The sequence below is a fragment of the Antechinus flavipes genome, chromosome 3, assembly GCF_016432865.1.
Source record: "Antechinus flavipes isolate AdamAnt ecotype Samford, QLD, Australia chromosome 3, AdamAnt_v2, whole genome shotgun sequence".
Lineage (NCBI taxonomy): Eukaryota > Metazoa > Chordata > Mammalia > Dasyuromorphia > Dasyuridae > Antechinus > Antechinus flavipes.
The window spans coordinates 238,474,707-238,497,606 of NC_067400.1; the positions used below are offsets into that span (position 1 = coordinate 238,474,707).

Here is a 22,900-nt window from a genome sequence, read left to right on the forward strand (position 1 = left end):
GTACTCCTCCTTCACCTGTACCTCCTAGAATCTTTAGCTCCCTTCAAGACTCTTCTTGGTTGCCATTTTCTATGTAAGCTCTTTCTTGATTTCCACTACCTCCATGTCTTCTCCCCTTCCCCTTACCATACATCTATATATCTATATATCTATATCTACATCTCCATATTGGCTCTCCCAATTTGAGTGTAAGTTTTTCGAAGACTTTTACTTTGTCTTTGTAACCCATTTGTAGCATATTACCAGTTAGTAAAAATTTATTAAGCACCTATTATGTGCCAAGCACTGTGCTGAGTAAGCACTAGGTATACCAAAAGAGATAAAAGGAGTCCCTCCCCAAGGAGTTCAAATTTTAATGGGCTAAAGAGGAGACTACAAATAAACAAATATATATGTTACACAGACTACACTATCCCTCATTGCCTGAGAGCCAGAGATTAGATTTCACCATTTTACCGCTCCCCTAGAGTTCTCTAGTACCCTAACTCCAGTTAGTGGAGATTGTGTTTAAATTCTCTACAAATGTCCCCAATCCTCATTAATGGTGTGCTCTTAAATGTTGAAAACAGCCCCTTGCATCCCAATTCCATTTAGTCACATCAGCTTTTTTCACAAAAAATATTTACTTCAAAAAATCTAATCACTACACATGTATTACCTATTATCAAATTACTTTTCATCTCAGGGAGGGAGGGAGAAAATTTGAAATTCAATTTAAAAGAAAAAAAAAGAACATTTAAAATTGTCCTTACCTGAATTGGGGAAAAAATAGAATATTATTTTTAAAAAAAAGGCATAATTGCAAACAAGTTTACTTCCTTATCATAATCCATCCTTTTGTACTATCTATCATAGACTCTAAGAGAGGGGAAATGGATTAGGTTCATAGTTTAGCTCTGTTCTTATAGAGCACAGTCCCAGTTCCAAGAGCAAAATTTGTCTCAGGCTTGAGTCCTCGGCACCCTGTCTTCTTAGGGCTTCCATGCCAGACTGTCAGTCTGTACCATCCTGCCTGCAGTCTTAGTTCCAAAAGCTTACTAGCTCAAATTCCGAGGTCTTGTGGAGATCACGGACAGCACATATTGAATGAGATTTATTTGAGACTTTTCTGAGGTAGCGTCAACATAATATACTTCTAGCTTTCATAAGGGTAGGGGATTTTTAAGATCATACCTTTATGATTCTCTCAAGTTTAACTCAGCAAATTCAATCTAGCAAACAAGTAATAAGAGACTACTGTGCGAAAAGAATCATGCTGTACAGTGAGATAAAAGATTTAGATAAGTCACAGTCTTGACTCCTATGGAACATACAGTTCCATATCAGGGGTTTTATTGCTTATTCTTGTTGTCATTAATTGACTTTAGCAGTGCTGTGAATGGACAAGATTTAAATTATTTTTTACAATATTTATTTTATTGGACATTGCAATTGTACAGTTTTCTCAGCCAACTGAGAATTTAGCCCAAGAAAAAAATTTCCTTTAAAAAAAAAAAGGAACTAGACTTGAGGGCATTTTCTATTCTGACCAGATTATGTCCCTAGGCAGGGTGAACCCATAATGTGGTCGTGCTTGCAAGACTGAATGCTAATTTTAGCATAAATGAGAGGACTGGGATTCTGAGTTGTATAACTTGAGGAATCCTGATTTCATGGCATTTAGGAGAGTTCTACACCATCTGTGACCTCAAGGAAATGATTGGTGATAACTGATAATGTTTCACATAAAATAATAGATAGGAACCCTATCTATTATTATCTATATTGGTGCACCAAGTTTGGTACCCACATTAATTTTCTTTCAATGTATATTTATGAAGCATGAACCCAGAACTTTGTTTAATACTGTGGAGAAATAAATAAGAAATAAATGATAGCATCATAGGCCTTAAGTAGTTTATAATCCTGAGGTTGTAAAAAAGAGGAAAACATGTGGAACTGAGGTGGTTGGTGTATCTTCTAGGGAGGATATAGCAATAACCCTAAAATAAAACCAGGTAGCCTTAGGGTTATTGCCATAATCTCCCTAGGAGCTACACCATATCAGAACTATTTACTTTTTAAAGTAAAATTTAAATTAAAAAATTAAATTTAAAATTCATTTTTAAATAAAATTTAATTCTTTCAGATAAATAAAGTTTAAATAAAAAAATAAAGTAAATCAAATGGAATTTCTCCTACTTTTGGCATTTAGAAGTTGCAGAAAATATATTGATCTGCCTTTCTATAGGAAGTTCCTCACAAGAACATAGTCTACTATAAACATATACATATTGATGGGCAGTTAGGTGGCACCGGGGATAGAGTCCTGGTCCTGGACTCTGGAAAATCAAGCCTTAGATCTAGACTCAGACACTTGATGCTTACTAGCTGTGTGGCCCTAGGTAAATTACTTAACCCCAATTGCTCCCCCCAAAAATAAATAAAAAACCAAAAATCATATAATTACCTCCCCCCAAAACAACTCCAAACATTTACTTTTGGAACAGGCTGAAAGAGGAAAGAGAGAGAGAGAGAGAGATCTTTGAGAACCTCTTTTCATTGTTTCAGTTTCTTTTTGAATACTCAGTGCCTAGCATTGTGCTTGACTCTTAGCAGATAAATATATATTCCTTAATTGACTTTATCAGAGAGAAATCATTATGGACCTAAGATAGTCAGAGAAAACTGTGGAGAAGGCAAGACTTGAATTGAACTTTGAAGAAGAAAGTCTAGGATTTGGATTGGGTGTGGTAGAGGAAACGAGGAGATTATTTCAGGTGCGGCACAACCAGAGCAAAGGTTGGGTTTGATCTTGTGATGAAATTGCTGATTGTCCCTGACCTCAAGGTAATACAGGCTTCAGGGGAGAAATATTTCATTCTAGTACAGTTCTTTTAAAAAAAAATTTAGATATCTTTGATATAAAAATATTTTTCAAAATCACCATTAAACTATCTAGAAACACTGGCTTACCTTTAATAGGCCATAGCCTTTTCATAGCCATAGCAAGTTTAAAAAAAAAAAAAAATTCGTGGTCAAGTTGGAATTAGGCTGCCACAGTTTCCTAAAAGTTGTTGTGGGCTCTAAGTCACCTTAGAGTTTATAGTGAGCTTACTTTGGTCCAGAAACCAAAACTTTCAGCATCTAAGAAGCATGAATGGGCTATTTATGACCCTGTGGTGTGTTGTTTGAGCTTATAAAATGGTAATAATCTCTGGCTCAAAAGTACTGGTCCAGCCAGATGTTTGCAATGCAGTTTTCTGTTGATGGAGTAGGAATACAGAATCACAGGATTTGGCATTTTTTTTAAAAATCATTTTTTATTGATAGAACGCATGCCAGGGTAATTTTTTACAGCATTATCCCTTGCATTCACTTCTGTTCCGATTTTTCCCCTCCCTCCCTCCACCCCTTCCCCCAGATGGCAAGAGTCCTTTACATGTTGAATGGGTTGCAGTATATCCTAGATACAATATATCTGTGCAGAACCAAACAGTTTTCTTGTTGCACAGGGAGAATTGAATTCAGAAAGTATAAATAACCCGGGAAGAAAAACATAAATGCAAGCAGTTTATATTCATTTCCAGTGTTCTTTCTCTGGGTGTAGCTGCTTCTGTCCATCTTTGATCAATTAAGTCTCTCTTTATCAAAGAGGTCCACTTCCATCAGAATACATCCTCAAACAGTATCGTTGTTGAGGTATATAATGATCTCCTGGTTCTGCTCATTTCACTCAGCATCAGTTCATGTAAGTCTCGCCAGTCCTCTCTGTATTCATCCTGCTGGTCATTCCTTACAGAACAATAATATTCCATAACATTCATATACCACAATTTACTCAACCATTCTCCAATTGATGGACATCCTTTCATTTTCCAGCTTCTAGCCACTACAAACAGGGCTGCCACAAACATTTTGGCACATACAGGTCCCTTTCCTTTCTTTAGTATCTCTTTGGAGCATAAGCCCAGTAGAAACACTGCTGGATCAAAGGGTATGCACAGCTTGATAACTTTTTGAGCATAATTCCAAATTGCTCTCCAGAATGGCTGGATGTGTTCACAATTCCACCAACAATGTATCAGTGTCCCTGTTTTCCCACATCCCCTCCAACATTCCCCATTATCTTTCCCTGTCATTCTAGCCAATCTGACAGGTGTGTAGTGGTATCTCAGAGTTGTCTTAATTTGCATTTCTCTATGGCTGGGTAAATTGTGGTATATGAATGTTATGGAATATTATTGTTCTGTAAGAAATGACCAGCAGGATGAATACAGAGAGGACTGGCGAGACTTACATGAACTGATGCTGAGTGAAATGAGCAGAACCAGGAGATTATTATACACTTCGACAACGATATTGCATGAGGACATATTTTGATGGAAGTGGATTTCTTTGACAAAGAGACCTAACTGAGTTTCAATTGATAAATGACAGACAAAAGCAGCTACACCCAAAGAAAAAACACTGGGAAACGAATGTGAACTATCTGCATTTTTGTTTTTCTTCCTGGGTTATTTATACCTTCTGAATCCAATTCTCCCTATGCAACAAGAAAACTGTTCAGTTCTGCAAACATATATTGTATCTCTAGGATATACTGCAACATATCCAACACATAAAGGACTGCTTGCCATCTAGGGGAGGGGGTGGAGGGAGGGAGGGAGGGGAAAAAATCGGAAAAGAAACGAGTGCAAGGGATAATGTTGTCAATATAAAGTAATTTAAATAAAAATTTAAAAAAATTGCATTTCTCTGATTAATAATGATTTGGAGCATATTTTCATATGTCTATAAATAGTTTCAGGATTTGGCATTTTAAGAGAGAGTAATCATGGTCATACCAACCTTCAGATACTAGAAACATGTTAAAAAAAAAAACAGCCTACAACTTAAGGGAACATGTAGAAATTACTATGTTTCATTACTTGGCATCTCAGAGTGTTGAGAATGGGATTACTTGATACTCCACTTCTTGAGATTTCATAGACAATTTAGCCTTTGTACATACCGGAGGTATAGCTTGTTCAGACTCATAAAGGGAGGGCCTGACTTCTTTCTGTCAATTTTCTAGACCTCAGGTACTTCATTTTGTTGTTGAACCTTTTATTTTTTTTAGGTCCTAGAGTATGTAAGTTCACAGGATCTTAGTATTCAGGTTAAACAGCATGTACATTTCCCCTTAAGTACAGAACAATAGCAGATAACATAAAAGCTTTCCCAGAGAATTTTTTTCCCTTTGAAGTAACTAAAAGGAAGAAGATAAGGAAAAAACATCCACATGGAATCAAATATTGGAAAAAAAAAAACAAACCCCCCAACATTTTATACCACATGATGTTTGAGCAGAAGGAGAAACTAGCATGAGGGGGAATATGTTAAAAAACGTTTCAAAGGAGGAGTTCCAAGGTTAGTGTTTTTAGGCTATTTTTACTATCTAAAATGCTATAAATCTCACTATTTCATTATACCCAGATGGACCAAATTGTTTTTCTCTCAGTGTGTTTATCCCTAATAATTTTATTCTAATTAATTGCGAGAGATAAGCTTCTATAATACAACTAATGTTTAACATTATTAGCAGATACTTTGTTCTTTAGACATGTTCTAGCTAGTTCTGTTTACACCTTTGAAATACCTGGCATGTATAATGGCAAATTGGATTGACATAGTCACTTCTCAGCATTTCTTCATGAAGAGAGATAAATGTCATATCTTGAACCAAAGTATAGGGCCTTTTTATGATATAAATGTCTATAACACCAGAGGAGAAGGAAAAGATAGCTTTAGGGATAGATGAAAACATAGTTTCATTATTTCATTATCATATTCAGATGCAATTCTCTCTTCATAATTTTTAAAATTTCCACTTCCACAGAGTTCTGAAAAGACAAGAAAATGTGGGAAATGGGGATCTAACTAAACTTTTCTGTAGCCTTCCAAAGGATAAGTAAGTATGGAAGAACTTAATTGACTTTGGAATAATCCAAACCTTGCAATATACAAATGAGTATAAGGGATAGGAAGCTGGAAGAATGAGGGGATTATTAAAACTCAATTGTTATTTCATTGGCATTGATTCTTACCATAAACAGCAAGTTAGAAGTTTGAGTTTAATGGCAATAATAATCACCTTTTCTATTCAGAAGATAGTTGTCTGGCAGAAGAGCCAGGAAGGAAGCAAAAATGATCCCTGAATAATCAAAATAAATGCCATAAAATGCACATATGTTTCTCATACAGTATTTCAATCCATCAGTTCCTGACTTGAAAGGTTCTAACAATCACTTGTTCTAACTTGAAAGAGTTCTAACAATGTAATTAAGGATTAGAAATGGAGAAAGGGGCTAAGGGGATGCTGAAAATAGGCAGGCTAGTTTATACAACAATGACAATAAGGGAAGAGACAGAAAAATTATAAAAGTCAAACACAAGAGTTGAAAAAAAAGTTTTCTAGGACTATTTAGTATAAAGGAAAATAATACAAATAGGTTCTGAAGGTATCTCTGTATTATAGTATAATACAATAATTGATGCTCATAATTATGACCCTGTGAATAGATTAAAGTATATACTGTATATTTTTTATGAAGGATAAGAAACATATAATACTTTATGGAAATATTTTTATGCAAAATAGCTAAAAGTAAGTTTTGTCTTTTGTTTCTAGATACACTTTTTGCTATAAAATTTAACACCAAAAAGGTTGGTAAACTGGCTATCTATAGTGATAAAAATAATTTTTAAAAAAATCACTCTTCTTCCAAAGAGGTGATGAGCCTGTTTAAAATTAGATTGCTGTTTGTCCTTCATTTTCAAAAAGGACCAAAACAGTGATGTTTTGATTTGTGTGCAAGTTGGATTTAAGTGAAATAGAGTTGCACAAAATCATCAGTCTTACTCTCTCTTCCTGAGTTACCAAAGTCCGATGGCAGGGCAGAAGTCTTAAGATGGGGATGCAGTGGATGATCTGGATGTCTTTGATATCCTAGAACTAGAACTATCCTAAGCACTCCATAGCCCTTGTTTCAGTTGCCTTCATTGTTGGTTTAGCCTGGGTTAGCCCTGAGTTAGTGTGGCTGCTATACATGGTACAGCTTCTTTTATTTATTTTTATTTTTTAATTTAAAACAAATAAAAAATAGAAAAACAAAGTAGAAAAAGAAGAAAACAAGAAAAAATGTATTCACAACTGTCCATCTTTTCTTTGGTTCCTTGAGGTTTTCTTTTGTTCTTTGTTGTTTACTTTTGATCCTTATTCTTTTTCCCCCTTTGCGGGAATTTTATATCCTTCTAGGCATATACATATATGTGTGTGTGTATTATTCCTTCTTTAATCCATTCACCATATGAGTAGGATTTCAGAACTACCAAGCCTCCTTCCTTATCTAATTCCTCTGTTTTGATTTTTGCTCTCATACTTCATTTGTATAGCATAATTTCTGGGTTTTTTTTTGCCTTTTCCTACATGGTTTTGCTTTTTTAGAATCCAATCATAGTCAGCTTTTCTCCAATCTTTCTTTTGGACTACTCAATTACTAATGACAACCTTAGACATATGATTTACATTTCCATATATAAAACATAAACAATTTATCCTTATTGAGTGCCTTGAAATTAGTCTTTGATATTGGCTCTTATATGTCAGATTTTCTATTGAGTTCAGATTTGTTTGCAACAAAATACTAAAAATCTGGAAGTTCACTGAATTTCTATTTTTTTCATTCAATTTTATACTTAATTTTATTGGACATAATATTTTTGGCCACAACCCTAATTCTTTTGATTATTAATATTCCAGGAACTGTTGTCTTTTATTGGAGTGCTGATAGGTCTTGTGTGACTCTAATTGTAGTTTTAGCATATTTTTAATATTTTTTCAATTTCAAATATTTCAAAATATTTTAATATTTCAGCATATTTTATTTTGTCATCATTGCTTATAAAATTTTCTCTTTGATTCAAAGGTTTCTAAATTTAGCAGAGATGTTTCTGTATTTTTTCCTTATATGATTTCTTTCAGATAGTGATCAGTGAATTTTTTTTTCTACTTTCCTGCTCTTGTGCTATCACTTCAGGACAACTTTCTTTGATTATTTCTTGTATTATTGTTCCAAGGTTCTTTTTTTTTTTATCATAGCTTTCAGATAGTCTAATTATTCTTATGTTTTTTCTTCTTGATCTATTCTCAAGATATGTTATTTTTCTTATCAAATGCCTCACATTCTCTTCTATTTTTCCATTTTTTATATTTTGTTTTGTTATTTCCTGGTCTCCTAATTTCTCTGGCTTCCCCTTGCCTAATTCTAATTTTTAAAGAATAATTTTCTTTTGTGAGATGCTGGCTCTCTTTGACTTTCTTTTAGTAATCTTTTTGAAGTTTTTTTGGATTGCTGTTTGTTTTTTAGTTTTGTCTCAATCTCTCTCATTTGATTCCTTTCTTTCTTTTTTTTCGTTTAGACAATTGGGGTTAAGTGACTTGCCCAGGGTCACACAGCTAGGAAGTGTTAAGTGTCTGAGACCAGATTTGAACTCAGGTTCTGGTGTTCTATTCATGGTATCACCTAGATGCCCCTCTCATTTGATTTCTAAAGTATTTTTTGAGCTCTTGTATAAATTGTTTTGGGGCAGGTAACCATTTAACATCATTCTTTGGAGTAGGAGAGGCTTTTTTTTAATTTCAGTATCCTCCTCTGAAGATGAATCCTGAGCTTCCCCATTCCCATTGTAGCAATATAGTTGGATTCTTTCTTGTTTGCTTGCTCTTTTTTTAAAAAATAAGTTTGTCAAATGTAATCACCTCTCATCCTGGGGTGTGGGGAATGGTGCCTCTGGCTTCACTTCAGTTCTCCTCTCTATCCTGAACCCCAAACCAAGAATTCCACCCTCCAGCAGCCAGCAACATCCCTGCTCCACTCTTCTGCACTCATCCGGTGTGCTGGTTCTTTCTCAGCACAGCTGAGCCTGGTTTCTAATCAGTCCCTCAATCTTCCAGGACTCAAACTCCTCACTCCCTACTCTGTCTGGGAGGTGAAAATAGTTGTGATTGGGCTTAGACTAATAAATCCAGTTAGCTCTGAGGCTCCCTGCTTGCTTTTTCAGAGGAGCAAGACTGGAGAAATTTACATTATTCACCAGCCAACTCTCCATTCTGGGATCTTTCTGGGGTCTTTCCTTATTTTCTTTGCTTCTCCAGTTGTCCCAGGAGCATCATTGTTCTGCCCAAAGTTTTATGTTTCTCACTGGTCTAGTTCCCCATGAGGAGCGATTTTGTTTTGTTTGTGGGGGAAAATCTGGAGAGCTTGGAATTTTCTGACCTACTCCACCATCTTCCCAGAATCTTCTCTCCCCCAAGTTACAGCTTCTTGGAACCACAAGTGACAGTTGGGTGAATCAGGTAGACACCAAAGGTAGATGAGCAGCCCTGAAAAGAGCTGGATAACCCCTTCACCAGTAGTACTACTCTTCTTGAATACCTTGAATTTACATCTCTAAAATAAGATAGCTTGGTCATAAAATTATGAGTTTAGGATAGAAAGTATGTTCAAGTTCAACTAATCACTTTATCTTACAGATGAGGGCCCAATGAAGTCAAAGAGTTTACTTTTTAGATCCAGAATTTGAACCCTGATCCTCTAATCCCCAATCCATGGATCTTTCTATGTCACTTCATACCTCACAGAATTATTTTTGCTAAAGCTATGAAACTTTTATGTCCTGTGTCATTTAATATTAAAGGCATTTAGGCGGTATAGTAGACAGGGTGATAGATGTAACCTCAGACACATATTAGTTATCACTTAATCTCCCTCTATTCCAGTTTCTTCAACTGTAACATAGTGATAATAATAGTATTTACCTCCTAGGATTGTTATCAGGATGAAATGAGATGATATTTGTAAAATGTTTTATAAGCCTTGAAGTACATAAGTTTTTTCCATCTATGTTCTCAGGATGATATAAAATTCACTATTAAATCTCAGTAACTGAAGACTTTTCAGCTTGGCAGAATCAATGACCATAATAGCAATAAAAAATTTTTTATTAAGAACTTACTATATATTAGGAATATAAAGAAAGAAATAACCTAGATGCTCTCAAGAAGCTTACATTCTAATGAATCAATCTTTCATGAAGCATTTATTAAACACCTATTATATACCAGAGGCTGACTCATCCAGGTCTTGTATTCTTTTGACATAGCTTTAGAGTACCCATAGTTACTGCTATATAATGACAATAATAGTAATAATAATAACTATTATATCTTGCATTTATGTAGTTCTACAACTTTTAAAGATATTTTGCATGCAATATAATATTTGATCTTAATAACAACTTTGGATGGTAGGGTAAGTTTATCTTTTCTTTTACTCAGATGTACTGACTGGCTTGCTGAATTTTACCTTTGTAAATATTTTCAAAATTTCATCAGCAAAACAAATATAGAATGAATATAAATTCACATATTTTTATTTGGGTTATATTATTGCAGTTTTGCTAAAATGCAGTACCATGTTCATTTAGAATCCAGATAGTTTTGGAAATTTTTTTTTGTTTTTTTTAAAAGAAGCTATTGTGTCTTATAAGAGTCACACGGAAATTGGACTAAGGATTTAAAACCTTTCATTCTAAGGTCATAGAAATGGAAATGAAAACAATAAATATTTTGATAAAAATGATAAATCTGAACTTTGAGCTTCACAGAATTGCTTTTGCCTAGTGCCAAGCCCAGAATGTTGTGCATTTATGGACCTTTAGGCCCATGTTATCTCATGGGAAAGGCATTTGACTTTTAGTGATAGATTGTAAAAGGGATGTTGACATCAGTGAAGAGATCATCTGGTCACTGCAGAGACAGCATGGGTTCGGCAGAGGGCAGGCTTCAGGATGTAGGCTAATGAATGAATAATGACTAAGGAAAGATTAGCTGCCTGACTTGGCCTCTAGACAGCCAGAAGTTAGGGAGAGGTTAAACAGCAGGAGAGAGAATCTGGGTGAGTTTCACAGGAGCCTAAGGGGAAAGAACAGATTGATATAGGAACAATTTGTTATGGTTGTTTATTCATATGAAAATGAGAAGCCTATGTATCACATAGACAACAGTATTTATAAGCAGCTAAAATATAGAATGAGCTATAGAACCGGCAATCAAGGCTTGTTAATGTCATTCAGTCTAATAGGGAAGTGAAAGACGTTTGAAGAAAAAAAACTGGAAGTGAGTTTTCCTTTCGGTAAAGTTGGGGGAGGGGAGTGTAGAAAAAAAAGAAAAGAAAAGGAAATCTTTAGATTTATTTGTTTTTCTTTTAAACCTATCACCTGGCTTTTAGTTATCATCTGAAATGTTTCTTTGTGGCATGTTAAAATCAATAAGAAGATACGGGATTTTAGCACCCTTAATCCCCTGCTACAGGAACCAAGGTAACTTGTTTGTTTTCATTTGTTTGGGAAAGGGAGGGAATATATATATATAAAATTATAATATATTAGTTTGTCTTATGTGTCTTCAAATATTTCCATTGCTATCCAGCTGTAACCAGATATTTACTTATTTGAAATTTATCTTAGTTCAAAGTACATTACTGAGGGTTTTTTCCTCCCTATTCAGCATACTGAATATATTTCAGCACTTAAAATTTCTGGGAACTTTGTTTATATGTGTGTGGTGATTTCTTCAGGAGTTAATACCTTCCAAATCCTTGTCATTAAATTTAGGAGAAAAATATTTCGAAGGGCATTTCCTGGTGGGATTGTATAATTGTGTTTATTCATAACAGATTTAAATGTTTGTGATTTGTCATTTCTTTCTTCTTTTGAAAAATATCCATGGTCAGAATCTTAGTTTGGGGAAAATAAATTGCATCTTAACTACTTTAGGTAGCATAAATTAAACATAATGAATTAAATATGAATTAATTGAATGCAGTTTGTATGTTGAGGTGGTGCTAAGTACAAGACAAAATATACACAGTTATATATTACTCATTTCCCCCCTAAAACTTTGGGGTTACAATCCAGTGGAAATCCTTTTCTATCCAAGTAAAAACTCAGTGCTATAATTATGGATTAAAATCAGCATCTGATTCTCATCATGTCTTTCCTGTGACTCTATCCACATCCATAATATGCTAGAGTGTTTTCATCTTAGTAGACAAATAATAAATGTGTCTTGAATGTTGAGTGTATAAACCTTCTTGCAACTTTTCTCTCACCATGATTTCTGTCATTCTTTCTTTAGCCTTCTCAAGAACTTCCTGCCATTCAATTGGCAAATGCCTGAGCAAATCATCATTTATTCATTCATTAAAAACATATTTATTGAGTACCAGAATATGCAAAGCACTAAAATAGGTGCTGTATGGAATTTAAAGATTAATAAGATATAGTCCCTAACTCACTGAATTTATAGACAAAACAGAATAACCACAAATATGTCTTCTTATTATATTTGATTTTTTTTTCTAGAGAGTTTTCACATATAGTGTTTTGTTCAGTTTTCACAGGAACACAAATAGGAAGAGAAAGCAAATGTTCCATTTGATATCCGATGAAAATGAAGCACAATTAGAGAAATTAAATGATATGCCTAAAAGCAAGTTGGCGGCTGAGCTAGGAATGGCTCCCAGATCAAGATTCCGTCTACCACAAGGAGGCAGATTAGAGTTCTTTCTGACACTTGCAATTTTCTGCCAAACAAAATACTCCAGAAGTCTAGTAGAACTAATTTGTTCTTTCAGGTTATCAGATATCCAGTTATCTGGTAACTAGGCTATCTCATGACAGAAGGTGGCTTATTTGTGTCTATAAACTTTGGATATAGCATTCCATGTCTAAAGGTTTCAATGAGCACAAAAATGAAGATCAAGTTCTTAAGAGACCATAGGAAGCTAGAATCCCACCTCAGAGTTGAAAGAGATCTCAGAAACTGTCCAACCTGCCCTTGAACAACAGTCCCCTCGAAATCCTACCTCACAAATGATTATTGAACTTTAAAAACTTTTGATGAAGAGGAACTAGTGCTTTCCAGGGCAACATGTGCATTTTAGATTCATTCTGAGCGTCAGTAAAAAGATATCTTTACCCAGTACACTGATTTTTAAACTATTGTCCCAATTGCTCTTCTTAGACTTTACCTTAATATTAACAGTCCCTAAAGAGGAGGAAGGGGAAGAAAGCAACCTTTTGGTAATTATCCTTTTATGGTGGCAGTCTTGCTACTCCAATCACTGAAAAAGATGGAGGATAAATTCAATATGGCCAAAACAAAACTCTTTATCTTCCTCTCCAATTTTATCTCTCTCCTAAATTTACCTGTTTCTACTGAAAGTACAACCATCCTTCCACTCACTGAGGATTACAGTTTCAGAAGCATCCTTGACTTTCACCTCTCCCTCAATTTCTAGTTAGTTGCCAGTTCTTATCCATTTTAACTCAGCATATCTCCCATCCATCCTCTTCTCCTTACTCACATAGACATATTCTTCTAATTGGTCTCTCTGCTTCCAGATACTCTCTTTTCTAATCTTTCCCCCACACAGCTGAATCAGGAGCTGAACATAGCACTGTACTACTTAAAAATCTTCATTGGCTCCTAGAATAAAACCAAAGTCTTCAGCCTAGCATTTAAGACCTTTTTAAATCTTGACTCTATCCTAACTTTTAGAATTCCATATTATTCTCCTTCATGAATTCTGTGTTCCAGCCAAACAGGCCTTCCAACTGTCCCCAAATTCTACATCTTCCATCTCTGCCCAGGCTATTCTCAGTATCTAGAATATATTAACTTCTTATTCCCACATGTATTTCTCTGACTCCCAATGATTAAAGCTCTCTCCTTACTTATACTAACTTTTCTTCTCTATACCTGTTATCTCTCTCATGCACCTACTCTGTAGAAAATAAACTAAGGCAGGGGATGTTGTATTTCCCCAGTATTTCCCCTACCGCACCTTAATGTGCATTTTTTTCAGATTTAATTAATGGATAAACACCATTCAGGGAATTGAACCAGTAGCTCTTATTGGTCACTAGGCTATTGAAGAGTAATTAGTAAGTTGTTGTGTGTGTGTTTTTTTTTCCGGAAAGGATTTGTAAAAACAAGAATTGGGTCCATTTTCTAAACAATCCTTTTTAAGATGATCTGGATTTAAATTTTGGCACTAGTATTTATTATCTATGTGACATGGACAAAAAGTTTCTGGCTTCAGTTTTTTGGAGGTTTTTGTTTTATTTTGTTTTGTTTTTTAATCTGCAAAACCAATGGGTTGGATTGGTTGATATTTTAGGCCTTTTCTTGATCCCTGTGATCTTTGATCTTAATAAATGTGAGTTTGCTGCCTTCTTTTAAAAGTGAAAGTAATGTCTCCTTAAAGATTATTGTTTGTCCCCTCTGCATGGTGAGCAGTAAGAAGCTTGGATTTTTTGTTTTGTTTTGTTGTTGTTGTTTTCCAGGCAGAGGATATTCCTGTTCAGACATGTAAACATCCTTATGCAATGGTAGGGAGAATGCACTTAATATTGTGTTGCTGAGACAGAATAGAAATGATTGATCATTCTGTCATTCCAGCAGGGATTATAATGATGCTTACCTCAGATTGGCAATATCTGTTCTTTTGTCACAGCTGCCAGCTTATTTCTCCTCTGGCCAAGCTTAGGAAGGCAAAGGCCTGGGTATATTATATTGGGGAGGGGGAAAAGAAGACAGAAGTAGGAGGTGTTGAGGAAAAGGGATGTGTGGAGAAATGAAAGGGAGTGGTGAAGGGAGACTCATCATTTCTCCACACCCAGAAGGGCCTAACTAGCACCCTCCTGAGCCTGAAGGGAAGGATCAGGCTGAACATGCCATTTTCTTGGCATTGGGAAGTAGGTGGGATGGGAAAAATTATGATCCAATATACCATACTATTGTAGTTCTATAATATTCAAGTGCTGGGGTTTTTTCATCCCGTAAGGCTGGCTAATAATTGTGGCAACTGCACTGACTAAACTTATGAAATATAAGCCAGCTGAACTTTGTGGACAAAAAGGGGTTTTCTCCTTGTTTGAGAGGAAGATTAAGATTTCTTAATTTGAGGCCTTAGATTGATGGGTAGATGATATTTATGTGGAAGGACTATGAGTATTTTGATTTATCTTCAGTAATAGCTATGCCCTTCTGGGCACAGAGAGAAAATGAACCTCTACCTTTTATCTTAAGTCTTTTTTTTCCCTTTGGAGAGAGAAAGATTGGAACATATTACTGGAAACAATTCTGATGCTATTTCTATGTGATATAGTTCTGGGATATATGAAAGAATTTTAAGTACTGAAGATGGTCATTATGAGAAATTGAAGGAGAAACGTATTTCCTCAGTGAAGGGAGAGGACAGAATGAGCATTTTTTAATCATCTACTTTGTGCTAGGAACTCAACTCAGTGTTTTACAAATAGTATCCCATTTTATCCTCACAACCATCCTGGAAGGTAGGTTTACAGTTGAAGAAAATGAGAAAGATAGAGGTTAGGGATTTTGCCAAAAAAGTGTCTAAGGCCATATTTAAATTTAAGTCTTCTTTTCTCCAGACCCAGCAATCCTCTTCAGAGAGAAATAAGGGCTGATTTAAATTATAGCCAATTATCCAGAATTACTAAGTTTGCTACAGTGCTTGAAAATATGATACTCACTATCAGTTCCTGGCATAGCAGAAGCCAAATCCAAGGTGCAGTTGGGTGATATGGGCATGACGTCTGTATTCCAGATAGCATGGTAAAGAGATGCTTTATTGATCTACTGATCTTGCTCCTCCATGTCTTTACATAAAGAAAAGTAGGAAGCTTTCTGTTCTAACCTCTGAGTCTTGGAATCCCTAGCTTTCTTCAGGACTCAAGTCAAATACAACAGCCTTCAAGGAATCTTTCCTGATGTCCTTAAAACTCACAAAAGCTTACATTGCATTTATTTTAAATCTACCTAATATTTGTATCCATGTTTTATCTTTCCAGTAGAATGCAAGTTCCTTCATTTCAGGACTGTCCCTTTTTTGAAGGGCAAGGAGAAGGTATCACTAGTATCCAGTACAATGCCAAGTACATTTTTAGGCATTAAATAAATACTTGTTTGTTTGGGCAAAAGATAAAACTAGTTTGGAGCCAATTGATAGAGAAGGAAGGCTTAAATCAGGTATTTCAGCAAGCACTTATCAAGTACCAACTTTAACAAGGCATTATGGTAGGTGTTAGAAATATACAAAGACAAAAACAAAACATCTTCTGCCTTCATCCCATTTTTCATTCCATTGTGCTAGTCACAGTTAAAGTTTGTAAAAGTACTAGTACCAAGAGGTCCAGGTGCCCTACAAAAATTCTGGCTGCTTACTGAATCTATTTAAATTGGAAGCTTCAGAAAGAGTATAGGTTTAATCACTACAACAACAAATAGGTTGAGCTCATTCTAGAGAGCAATTTGGAACTATGTCCAAAGGGATCAGTATCCCAAAGAGATCATAAAAGAGGGAAAAGTTTCTACATGTGCAAAAGTGTTTGTAATAGTCCTTTTTGTAGTGACAAGAACTGGAAACTGAATGGATGACCATCAGTTAGAAAATGACTGAATAAGTTATGGTCTATGAATATTATGGAATATTGTTGTTTTATAAGAAATGATGAGCTGATTTCAGAAAAGCCTAGAAAGACTTATATAAACCGATGCTGAGTGAAGTGAACAAAACCAAGAAAACATTGTACACAATAACAGCTAGATTATGTGATGATCAACTATGATGATCGTGGCTCTACTTGACAATGCAATAATTCAAGGCAATTCCAATAAACTTGGGATGAAAAATACCATCTGCGTCCAGAGAAAGCAATCAAGATTGAATGTAGATCGAAGTATAGTTTCACCTTTTCAGTTTGTTTTTTTCTTTCTCATGGTTTTTTACTTTTTGATTTGATTTTTTTGCAAAATATGGCAAACATGGAAATATGTTTAAAATTATTTCATATATTTAACCTATATCAGATTGTTTGCTGTCTTGGGCAGTGAGAGGGTAAGGGAAATCTTAGAAATCTTAGAAAAATAAATGTTAAAAATTATCTTTACATGTGTTTGGAAAAATAAAATTCTATTGAAAATTTAAAAAAAACAAATCTATATCTGAATTTATACAAAGATCCATAAGGAAAGTCAAACCTAGAAACTTCCCAAAATGTTCCTGGAGCAAAATTGGGTTCTTTCCCAGGCTATTACTGCCAGTCAAAAATATCAGCAATAGGACAGAGTTTTATCCATGTCCTTAGCTTACATCTGACTCATTTTTACATAGATTTGCCAGAGACACATTGTTAGTAGTAAAAACTTGAACATCAGGTAGTCACACACCCCAGTATACTAAGATTTTACATATACATTGTCTGCGTGAGAGCAGTCTGACGTACCTGCCACTGAGATTTGTCATCATGGATTGAAGACCCAGAGGGAGAATATTATGTTGCAATCAGGCCTCTTAGCCTAAATTGAGCTTTGGCATTCTTATTCATATTCCCTCACCAGCCACATACAGCAGTCTATATAAATACTGCCTTAATTAGGGCAACATGGGCTGAGTGACCATCAGCAAATGCATACACATACACATACAGAGAGAGTACACATACTCTGTATGTGTACTACTGTATGTATTGTATTGTATGACTACTACAAGTATTCTAGTATCTCTACTACCAGGCACCTGGGATATGCCCTCACATTGATTCACTAAAACTATCTCCTATGGGTAAGTTTCATAGGTCTTGAGCATGAGTAGAGGCAAATATTACATGGTTTCCTAGGTTTTTGTTTTTTTAGAAATCACTTTTTTTTTCATATTCACTAAGGATTCTTTTCCTTTTTTTTTCATTCAAAAATCACATTCATCTTGATTCCATGAGTGGTGCCTTTGTTCTCAAGTCCATTTAAGAATTACAGTTTCTAGTACAAGATAACTCCATTTCATGAAACTACATTTTTACTAGTTGTATCCCATGTCTGGAGTATATTCTCTCTTTGTCTCCTTCTTTTGGTGTTCCTGGATTCCTTCAAGGCTTAAATTAAATCCCACCTTCCACAAAAAACCTTTCCTGGTATCTTCCACTATTGATGCTTTCTCTTAGATATTACCTTCTATTTATCCTGTATTATATAATTGTTTGAATGTTGTTTCCTGCAATGGATTATAAGCTCCTTGAAAACAGAGATAGTGTTTTTACCTATTCTTTTCTCTAGGCAGGACTTAGTATAGAGCCTGGCACATAGTATACACTTAATAAATGCTTGTTGACTGAATGAAGACATTTAATTTACTACTGTTGTACTAGTCCGCCTTTACTATTCCCACTCCTTCCACATTTAACTTGGGAAGTAAATGTAAGTGAGAGACATATTAATTAGTTTATGTCTAGTTTCCCTTTCTATCTGAAAGGAAAGTGGCTGGAAAGATAGATTATAGTACTCTCCTGAAAAATTCAAGGAACCTGAAGGGGTTTTCCAGAATTTTAGAAAGACATTTATTTTCCTTTCTCACTCATGTTGGTACTTGTTAAAGCTAAACACAAAGAGGAAACTGTAACCTCATGGTAGATTTTTTAAAGGTTCTTAACAGGTAAAATTATTTTTTAAAGTGAAGACAGGGTCCTTGCAGAATAGTATAAGAGCTAGCTAGCATATTAAACTTGGATTTAGAAAACCTGCATTAAAATCCCTGCTTCCAGTACTTACTAAGTGTGTGATGAGGGGCATGCCAGTTAACTTTGTAAAACTTCAGTTTTACTGAAAACTGGAAAACTTCAGATAAGTCAGGCGCCTGAGACTTCCTAAGAGCTTATCATGGTTTCTCTTTCCAATCACGCTTTTTGGCTGGAAATGTAAAGAATATATGTAGAGTTTCTCAGTGTAAATATGAGTTATGAAACCAGGATGTATACACCACAAAAATGGGATTGTTAAAAATTCTAAATCCTGATTATTAAAAAAAAATTTTTAAAGGGTTTTGGTCTGAAACTGACTTCATTAGGAAGAGAATTTCCAGTGTAAAAATTCCCTCTTTCAATACAAGTTCAATACAATAATATTTACATTAATATTTACCTTAATTATATCACTATTTCCTTTGAGGATTATGTAAAGAAAGTGTTTTTTTAAACTTTGACACACTATACAAACATGAGACATTGTTTTTGTTATTATTATTAATCAATATTTTCTCCAAAAGCAAAAGGAAGAGAAATACTTGTTTCACTATTTATTTACAAATATGTAGTGTGATAATAAAATAATGGGAACAGTTTTCAGAAAAGTCTCATTGCTTTGCTATGGAACACTTTGTGTATAAACCAGAGTTGAATGAATATTAGCAGGAAGAGGAAAACAGGAAGACACAACTGATTATATTGAGTGTTTAGTGAGACAGGAATATTAATAGCTTAGATTTAAAGAGTGCTTGATTAAAATTTAGAAATTATCTAGGGAAATAAATAGCTAACTAAAGGTATGGTCTTTGAGAATAAGATTTAGTTTTATGGATCACCACACCTTAAATATAGAAATAATAGACCCTTGGCCAGGAATAAAGTTCACCTAACAAGGACCTAGCATAAAGTTTTTCCTGTCTGATCAAAGATCACTGATTTAGAACTTAGAGATTGTAGAATCATTTTGGATGGGGTTTGGGGGTAGAAGTAGCACAGCATATTAAGAAAATGTACTGGTTAGAGAATCCAGGAATCAATAACATCAAACTCAAATAGAAGTGGATCCCTGAAGGCCATTTTTGACTGATGGTAAACACAATCTATCTTTTATTGCATTTTTATTTATTTTGTTAAACATTACCTAGTTACATTTTAATCTGGTGTGTGCTGCCCTTGAATTTGACATGTTGGGTGTAAGGAGCTAGAGTGAAAAGCAAAAACCAAAAGTGATATTTTTAACAAAGTATACTACAGGCCACCAATGCAATTCAGGGAATGGACCACAAAACTAGTACAGCAGCCTGCATGCAATGGTAATGAAATAGTTAGATGACCTGGTAGATAGAATTCAGAATTTGAAGTCAAGAAGTCCTCAATCCAACTTCAGGCTCAGACACTAACTCAGTTACCCTGGGCAATTCATGTAAATTCTGTGACTCAATTTCCTCATTTGTAAAATGAAGATAATAATGTCTTCCATCTTCCAGGTTGTTGTAAGGATAAAAATGAGGTAATGTATGTAAATCACTTGGCAAATATTCAGGCACTATAGAAGTGCTATCACTATCAATCATTATTATTGTTTTAATACATTTTATTACTCCAGTGAATTTGAAATCTCATTGATGTAATGACTACATCCCTCTATAAGGATCACACTCTCCATGACTTCTTAACTTCACTAATCTTATCTATTCTTTCATAAATTCTCTAGAGACTATCCAGCCAATATGTTGGAAGTCTTCCTCTAGTTCTTTCCATATTTCAAAAATGGAATATGTATAATATATGTGTAGTATTATGATTGTCTTCTCTTTTATCTCTGCTTTTCACCATATAACCAATTCACTTTCTCTTCTGATTATATGTTTGTTAATGTTATGATTGGAATATTAACTATTTGAAGATCTAAACTATTAGAATATAAGAACTATTAAATGGGAGAAAATAATTTTACCTATGTGATCCCATGATTGAGATCCTAATATTTATTTTTAAATTACCTACCTCTCTAATCTTTTTTGTTTGCATGGTCATAAAGTTTTCAGCCATAGTTAGGGTAGATTGATTTATTAAAATGTTTATTTGTTAAAATAAGTTTATTTAAATTTTAAAATATATTTATTTATTAATATAAAAATGAACAATGATTTTATATATATATATATATATATATATTTGGTGGGGCAGTTGACATTAAGTGATTTGCCCAGAGTCACACAGCTAGGAAGTATTAAATGTCTGAGGTCACATTTGAAGGAGCTCCTTCCTCCTGTTTCCAAGGCTGGTTCTCTATCCATTGGACCATCTAGCTACCCCTAATGATGATTATATTAAACAGGTTAAATGTAACTTGGGTCTATGTTAAGGATAAATATTAAATTAATTGGGGAAAAAATTAGAGGGAATTGATTTCAGTATTTTCCTTATCCTAAGATAAACTATTTTGGAAGTGAAAGATAAATAACTTCTGAGTCCTCTAATATGAGATTTTTCTGTTATATGTTTGACCAGTAAAGCTGATCATTTTAGAATTTTTTTATGATAATACCTGTATCAGTTTTTTTAATGGATTAGAGATATACATATATAAATGAAAATAGTCATATGTGGTCAGAAAACTCTTATATGGTCTTTAGCTCCTAAGATAAAATAATGGTTTAGTTGAGAAAGTCGTGGTATTAAGTAGTTTCAATATGTGTATATATACATAGGCTTATTTTCTTTTATCTGCTTTTAAAGCCCTTAATATAGACTATGTTTAAACTCAGGGAATCCTGGGTTCATATCCTACCTCTAAAACTTAGCAGCTGTGTAACCATAAATAGGATATGACATAGTGAAAGACATAGTGTGTAGCCAATTTTATTTATGCATGAAGGTACCTGAAAGTTATTTTATATACTTAAACCATGATTGTTGTGAAAAGCTGAGAGATTGACAGAGAGAAACTTGTTAAGAAATGAAAAAATATCAGAATCATATAATTTCAGCACTGGAAGGAATCTTAGAAAATTATCTAGTTCTTTTTCAAGCTGGAATTTATAACATCTGTGATTTATGGCTCTTTAGCCTCTGCCTGGACTTTTCTAGTGATGGAAAATTCACCAGAAGATAAGGGGAAAATCATTTATAGGCTGTCTATCCTGTGCCAGGCATTGTTAATAAGTACTTTGAAAAATATTATCTCATTTGATCCTCACAACAACCTTGTGAAGTAGAAACTATTATGATTCCTATTTACAGTTAAGAAAACTGAGGCAAAGAAAGAATAAGTGAATTGACCAGAGTCACACAGCTGGCTCAGAGCTCTTTCCAATGCATGTTCAGCCATTCCATTTCTAGGTAATTCTAATTGCTAAAAGTTTCTTCCTTATGATGATCTGAAATCTTCTCTCAACCTCTACTTATTAATCCTGTCCTATGAAATTATATTAAATAAATATTGATATTTTACTAAATGATACATTGTTTAGACTCATGGATTTTAGAATTGGAAAGTAACTAGAGGGCATCCAATACAACATCTGCCTGAAGAATGTATCAGTTGGATCACATTCCCTACAAGTAGTCCTCTACCCTATTAAAGACTTTCAGCTCCTGAGGAGCTTATTTTATTTTAATTCATCAATTTTAAGTGTTACAAAGTTTTTCTTTACACTAGATCCAAGTCTGTTCGAAGACATTTATTGTATCCTCCCTTCCTAACATTTTCTCTTCTGCAGGATTAGATGTTTTCAGTTCCTTTAAATGGTCCCTTAGGTCCTGAAGTAGGACTTTTCTGAATTTGTTCCTGTTTATCAATGTCTCTCATACAATATGGTACCCAGACTTGAACAGAATACTCCAGATATGATCTGATCAACACAACATATAATGGGATTATTAACTCTGGCCCTAGATAGCATACTTCTATGTGTGTATGCATGTATATGTATAGGTCTGTCTGTCTATCTATCTGTATATATGTGTGTATGTATGCATATGTGTGTATGTGTGTGTATGTATGTGTGTGCAAGATAATTGGAGTCAAGTGACTTGTCCAGGATCACACAGCTAATAAATGTTAAGTGTCTGAAGCTATAATTGAACTCAGGTCCTTCTTACTCTAGGGTTAGTGCTCTAGCCACTGTATCACCTAGCAGCCCCATTGTACTTCTATGTAAATATCTAAGGGAGTCAATTTGATATAAAAGATAGGGAATTTACCTCT

General features: G+C 34.4%; 1 protein-coding gene across 4 annotated transcripts in view; it reads left to right on the forward strand.

The window, feature by feature from the left end:
• NPAS2 (neuronal PAS domain protein 2) overlaps window positions 1–22,900 on the forward strand; it is a 236,947-nt gene that overhangs the window by 63,278 nt on the left and 150,769 nt on the right. For 2 of the 4 annotated variants that reach the window (XM_051984737.1, XM_051984738.1), the window contains exon 1: window positions 10,683–11,403. The exons of 1 other annotated variant lie outside the window; for it this stretch is intronic. The gene's annotated coding sequence lies outside the window, so the exon portion shown is untranslated. Of the gene's footprint in view, window positions 1–10,681; window positions 11,404–22,900 lie in introns of those variants that run through there. One more of the 4 variants, XM_051984736.1, reaches the window with a different exon arrangement.